General features: G+C 39.8%; 1 protein-coding gene across 6 annotated transcripts in view; it reads right to left on the bottom strand.

Moving 5' to 3' along the window:
• FAM160A1 (family with sequence similarity 160, member A1) overlaps positions 1-6,118 on the bottom strand; it is a 199,248-nt gene extending 193,130 nt beyond the window's left edge. For 5 of the 6 annotated variants that reach the window (XM_014543876.1, XM_014543874.1, XM_014543875.1 and 2 more), the window contains exon 1: positions 5,803-6,118. The gene's annotated coding sequence lies outside the window, so the exon portion shown is untranslated. The remainder of the gene's footprint in view (positions 1-5,802) is intronic. The other variant, XM_005871411.2, reaches the window with a different exon arrangement.
• Positions 6,119-6,124: the final 6 nt, after the last annotated feature.

Here is a 6,124-nt window from a genome sequence, read left to right as displayed (position 1 = left end):
AGGCAGCAACAAAACCAGTTCACAGATACCTAAACACAAGTTACAAGCTGATTGATCTACAGTATAGCAACTCCAGGGTCTACTTTTCAAATAGAACATGCAAGGTCCTAACCTAAACAGTAACACAGTGGAGAAGTACAAGGAGGGAATTCAGATAAGGTCAAACTTAATCAAGCAGATAAGAAATTTGCATCAACCATTAAGTTTTTAATACAACGCAGATAAATAAGGTAGTCTGGTGTTTCCTAAAGCAAATCAAGGTCAATGAAGGTCTCACTATCAGATTTTTCATAAAAATCTTGCTTAAAATAAGCAAAAGTGTAAACATTTTGTAACATACACATTGTTATGAGAGATTTAAAATATTCAATTTATCAAAAAAGTGACTCCATAATAGAGAATAGGCAATAATCAAGAATAATACATTAGTAAGTTGCATCTTCCCATGAAAAGATCAAAATATGAGTATGTACAAACTGTAAAATTTTACCTGTCCTAAGAAGTAGTTTTATTAAACCCCGCTGGTGTGGCTCAGTGGTTGAGAGTTGACCCATGAACCAAGAGGTCATTGGTTCCATTCCCTGTCAGGGCACATGCCTGGGTTGAGGACCCAATCACCTGAAGGGGCATGCAGGATTGATGTTTCTCTCTCGACCATGTTTTCTATCTCTCTATCCCTCTCCTTTCTCTCTCTCTAAAATCAATAAACACACACACACACACACACACACGAAAGTTTTATTTAAAAAATGTATCATACAAAAATAAAATAAAAAACATTTAATAAAACAAATGTGGACAATTTCATTTTGAGGATGTACATAGTATTCATGCTAAATGACCTATTGAAGATTATATTTTTAAAATATAGCTATACTCATTCTGATATACTAGTACTACAAAGAAAATCAACCTAAAATGAATAATCTTTAAGTACAAGTTTCATGCACACAAACAAAACTGAAGACACTAATTTTGAAGAATGAAACATAATCCTGTAATTGACTGGTTATGAACAAAGCTTAGACTCAGTAAAAATATTAATCAACTCTCTAAGATGGTCAATAAAAACTTTACCACAGGAATCCCTGAAATGTTCCTGCTTTAATGAGCCTGAGTCATGAAATTTAGCCAAAGTATCTTATTTCACATTTTCCACATTCAGAAGAGTAAAATCAGTTCCTAGCACTTTCTACAAGCCTAAAGACTTTAAAATTTACCCATTACCAATATTTCAATAGAGGTAAACTTTAAAAATACCAGAAGAGATGCTAAAATACGTTCATTTTGCAAAGCTTAGTGGAGTCTCTGAACTCCTTAATGGCATGTCCTAGAATAATGTTAAGAAAATGTGTTCTTTTTTTAAAAAAAAACTATGCTCCATAAAAGCTAATTAGCAGCTCATCCAACAACTGCAGAGTATTTTTATAGCTGTTATCAATTACTGTCTTCTCTTGGGGGAAAAAATTTAAATCAAAAAGAATCTAAAATGTGAGGAAATGAGGTGAGCCCTACCTAACAGCTCAGAGCCTTTTGCTACTATGACCTTTTGTTTCAGTGTCTGATCATGTATTAAGAATTTCTATCTTCAGTCTTATGCATTCAGAAAAAAAAAGGGTATCAATGTAATTTTAATATTACAGGAAGTATAATTTTAAAATGTTAACATTCTCATATCCCTGACTCACAAAACTTTCCTACAAAAAACACTCACACAAGTATACTTTAAGGATATTCTCTAAAGCACTGTTCTTAGTATGGAAAAATGGGAAGCAACACAAATTTTTAACAATGGGCAATTGTTTTAATGACCTGTGATGCAATGATATACAGCCAGGATGCCATATATATATATTTTCATGAAAACATTTTCAAGATATATTAAGTTAAAAACAAAAACCAAGTTGAAAGTTGTTTAGTGTGACCCCAGTTATTATTAATACTCACAATAATAATAAATATATTTTAATAGAGAGAGAAGTATTGGCAGTTTCTTCAGAATATAAGATTACAGTGTACTTTAATTTTCAAGATTACATCTTCCTAAAACTTTGAATGTTGAGTAATATATATTGTGTATGTAATCATAAAAAAAGTTTTAAGTTAGTGATATATGTGGAATGGAAGTAGGAGAAAATCTTGTGTGTAAAGAAAAGGAAAACTTAGGAGTTAAAACTTTAATATATTAGATCTAAAATGTCATGAATGTACCACTCTTTTGGAAGACAGCTGTATCCTTATTCCCGGAACTTTAAAATTAAGCAACTAACACAGAGATATTAGAAAAGCCCCTTCAGCATCTTCTGTTAATCATAGCTTCTCAGGATAAAAGTTGAGCCCTAATTCCAGTATTTATCAAATTCAACTGAGAAACACTGTCAATTCCTAAAAAAATCACACACAAATTGTCTAGGTGTCTCTAATTCTAACTAAAAGTCATTGCAAATTTAACTAAAAAATTACAGAGCCTGAAGATTCTAAAGATATTTGAAGTATTGTCATAATGAAAATATGAGAAATTAATTTTGAATCTACAGTCCTGTAATCTACACAAACATTGGAAAAACTAGATAGGAGAAGAGAGAATTGACTAAAAAGGTAATTGAGAAATTACAAGCCTGGGGAAAATTTCCACCTGCCTGGGGAGAGAGTGTGAATTTGTGCTGGGAAGGGTTTGTTTCTATAGCCATGTGACCTTGACAAAATATTTAAACTCCTACACCTCAATTTCCTCACCTGCACAATGAAAGAACTGACAGTAAATAATCTCTGATCCCTTACTACTCAAAAATTCTGAAAACAGGCCTTTACTCTGTCCTTGCCAAAAGATTTTTTAAAAGAATATGCATGTACATAATATAAAATATAAGGTATAAAGTTATAAGGTATTACCCAAGACAGCAGACTTCTGCCTGGCTTTCCTTCAGCCTGAGTTCCATTCCCCAAAAGAAGCTCCTTCAACTCTGCAAGATGTCTCTTCTAGTAATTACTTCAATATTTGTAAACCACACACTTACATTGCTCTTTCCTGATTTTTTTCAATTTTAGACATTACCGAAAGTTCGTTATTCAATCTAATGGGAGCATTTATTCACCCAACCCACCTACCTCTCTGGGTACAGCCACACTGTTGACATGCAAAGGATACAAATATTACAAACACATATAGAGGTGTACAGTCCTGTCTTCAATATAGACAGTCTGTTTAATAAGAAATTAATGTCCCATTTTACATCCAAACACTTCACAAAAAGTAGCAGGAAAAAGTTTAAAACACGGCCTTATCTAAATCAGAAATCCTAAATTCAGGTCTGAGTCCACCACATAGAGCAGCCAAATATGCATCTAAAAGTTCCTTATTTTCTCTGAATCTCATCTGTTTTCCTCCCGTGTAGCCTGAATATAATAGGACCCACTACAAAATGGTTAAATCACAATGCAGAAATATTGCACATGTCAAAGCACTTTGTTAATCATAAAGCACTACAGAAATGTTATTTTCTCTTATTGTCTTTACTAAAAGAGCCCCATAAATGAAGTCCCTAAAGTTACTGATCACTCTTGAGCACTGTTCCCCTACCTAGGCTAAAAACTAAGAGTTGGAAGTAGCGGAGATTAAGCGTGATGTAGATGTAAATTGTGTTCCAAGGTAAGAATCTGAGGGTCCAGTTCTTTAAAGGCCTATGTATTGCCCTATGAGACAAATCTACACAGAATAAAGATCAAGCGTCTAAGGCTAGCAGTGACCCAAGAAAGCAATTTTTATATCTGCAGAGAAAGGGAGTTTCCTTATCAAATTATCTTTTTAAAAGTAATATAAGAATGTAATTTCAAAAGTCATTCCTTAGGTAACTCTTTGTCTCTTCTAATATGCACCTCTACCTCTCTAATAATGTACGTGTACATCTGCCTCTTGATTTGTAGACATTATCTATTGACTTCCTATTATGGTAGAAAGAACTCTGCAGAGTTAAGTGTTTTGAACCAAACTTGGGAGGTTAACATGAAGAACTGTCCAGCAGTGCATTACTCTGACTCTGCAGTAAAACAGTCCTTCCATTTCTAGTCTTCAAAAGGACTGCATGAAAAGGGGTACAACCTATAGGGTCTCTATGTAGAGGCAAGAAGGGGGGGCGGTAGCGCCCACTTTGGGAATCACTGCTATAGGGTCTCTATGTAGAGGCAAGAAGTAAGCTAGTGGCCTAAATTATTAGGCTACAGCTATTCTAAATTTCTCCTGAATCTGGTTCACTGATGTTTGGTTTCTCTTGCCTTTTCCACCTGCCTCACAGTTTATCCTGTTCCAAAAGCTATAGGACAAATAACAAATGGAATCCCAAACTTAGTTTATTTCAAGATAAGCATGGACACAATTCTTATGAGCTCTGTGGAAAGAGATGAACTGGAGCTGAAAGAAACCAACCTTTGATTATCTGAAAAGTTATCTAAAGCCAAGAATATGCTGGTTAAAGAGTAAATTTACGGCCTGAATCTCCTGCTCAATTCTGTCCAGAGAAGACCAGTTAAGTTCTCCAAATGTGGACTTCAGCTGTAGTACACTAGGTTTGGGCAGCTTCAGGGACAACATCCTATTTAGTGCCAGGTATACAAGAAACTTGAGGGTCAGGCAAGTGACCCTGCCAAGCAGGCAAGATACACTAAGGAGAGGAAATCTTTTCCCTCATTAACCAAGGGGATAAAAGTGATTAAGCAGGAATTATTTTTCAATGACCTACATAATTTCATCAGAGCTTCTATCCATGATAGCAGAGAGCAGCTGACTTCCTAATGAGATTAATTTGATAGCAGGACCCTTTCAGAGAAGTCAGGGGGTAGATCAGATTTATAGGGAAGCAACAATAGGTATACACTGTTTGCTACTATTCCTCAGGGCTGTCTGTCCTCTGATTGGGGCTCCTTCTCTCCATGTGGAATTGTGCACGTCCCTAGATAGCTGAGGCTTCAGCACCTGCTGAAAGGTGGAGGCCGGATCTGCTAAGAATGCATGGATCCAGGTTGGTGGGACAGAGCTGGGCTAATTCATCCGATCTGCTCACAGGATTCCCAATGCCCCTAGCAAACAGGGCTGCTACTGCTGCCACCAACACCTTGCTCTGGCGCTCTGGCTTGCCTGGGTTAGGACAGCAGCCAGTTCCACTCCCTAGTGGGGTTAACAAGGGAGCTTTGTTGAGGTGGAGGCGGGAGACACACACACACACACACACACACACACACACACCATCGATAACAACAGACATGACTTAAACGCAGGTTCACTTGAGAACTTATGAAGTTGAGCAACAGCCACCCAACAAGCAGGTCCTCACACCAGTCAAGTGCTGCAAACCTCAACGTGGCGCCACCTCTGTCTCTAGTGTAAGCCGGGAGTTTGGAGAGGGAAACTGAGCCCTAGATTTCTATGCCTTTGCCTGTTCCTCCCGTGGGATCCAGCTCCCGGGCCACGGGGATCAGGGAAAGGGGTAGAGCCCTGATGACATCTTTCTCCGTCAAAACAACCTCGCTCTGTCTCCCCCAGGGTTATCACTGAGTAACGCCAAGTCCCATAGCTCTGGGAGCCACCTCCTCCCCGCTGTGCTTGGCCAACCCCGAATCTTGTTAGGGATATTTTCACTGGGTGCCCCCACACCCTCCAACCCCCGCCCCAATACCTGTTCCTCCAGCCAGCGCGGGGAGGAGGGGAGATGCAGGAAAGGGACACTTCTGCGCCCCCTTCCCTTAACCCCCTGAACTAAAAGAATCCCTCAAGTGCCACTCACACGGCAGCGTGCCACGTACACGTACCTGTCCCCCTGGCCTGGCTCCTCCTCCCCGCGCGGTGCTGCGCTGGCCCGACAAGTGTCCCGGGACGATCCAGAAAGTTTGTTCCCGGTCCTGAGGACTGGACCCGGCGCCTCCCCGGGTGCCGAGTCCCACGGGAAAGGGAAGCGGGCTCCTCACCGGAGACTTCGCAGGTCTCTGCCCGGCTCCTCCCCGCCCGACTCCAACTCACCAGCAGGGCCGGGGGAAGGACGCAGGAGGCTGGGGCAGGTCCGAGGGCAACTTTTCTTCGGATCACCAGTGGGTGGCTGAACCACACGGCCCCACACTCGCCCCCGCCCCCTCC

Source organism: Myotis brandtii, unplaced genomic scaffold (genome assembly GCF_000412655.1).
Source record: "Myotis brandtii unplaced genomic scaffold, ASM41265v1 scaffold34, whole genome shotgun sequence".
Lineage (NCBI taxonomy): Eukaryota > Metazoa > Chordata > Mammalia > Chiroptera > Vespertilionidae > Myotis > Myotis brandtii.
Note: the sequence above shows the minus strand (reverse complement) of the source record. Positions and strands in the feature narration are given on the sequence as shown.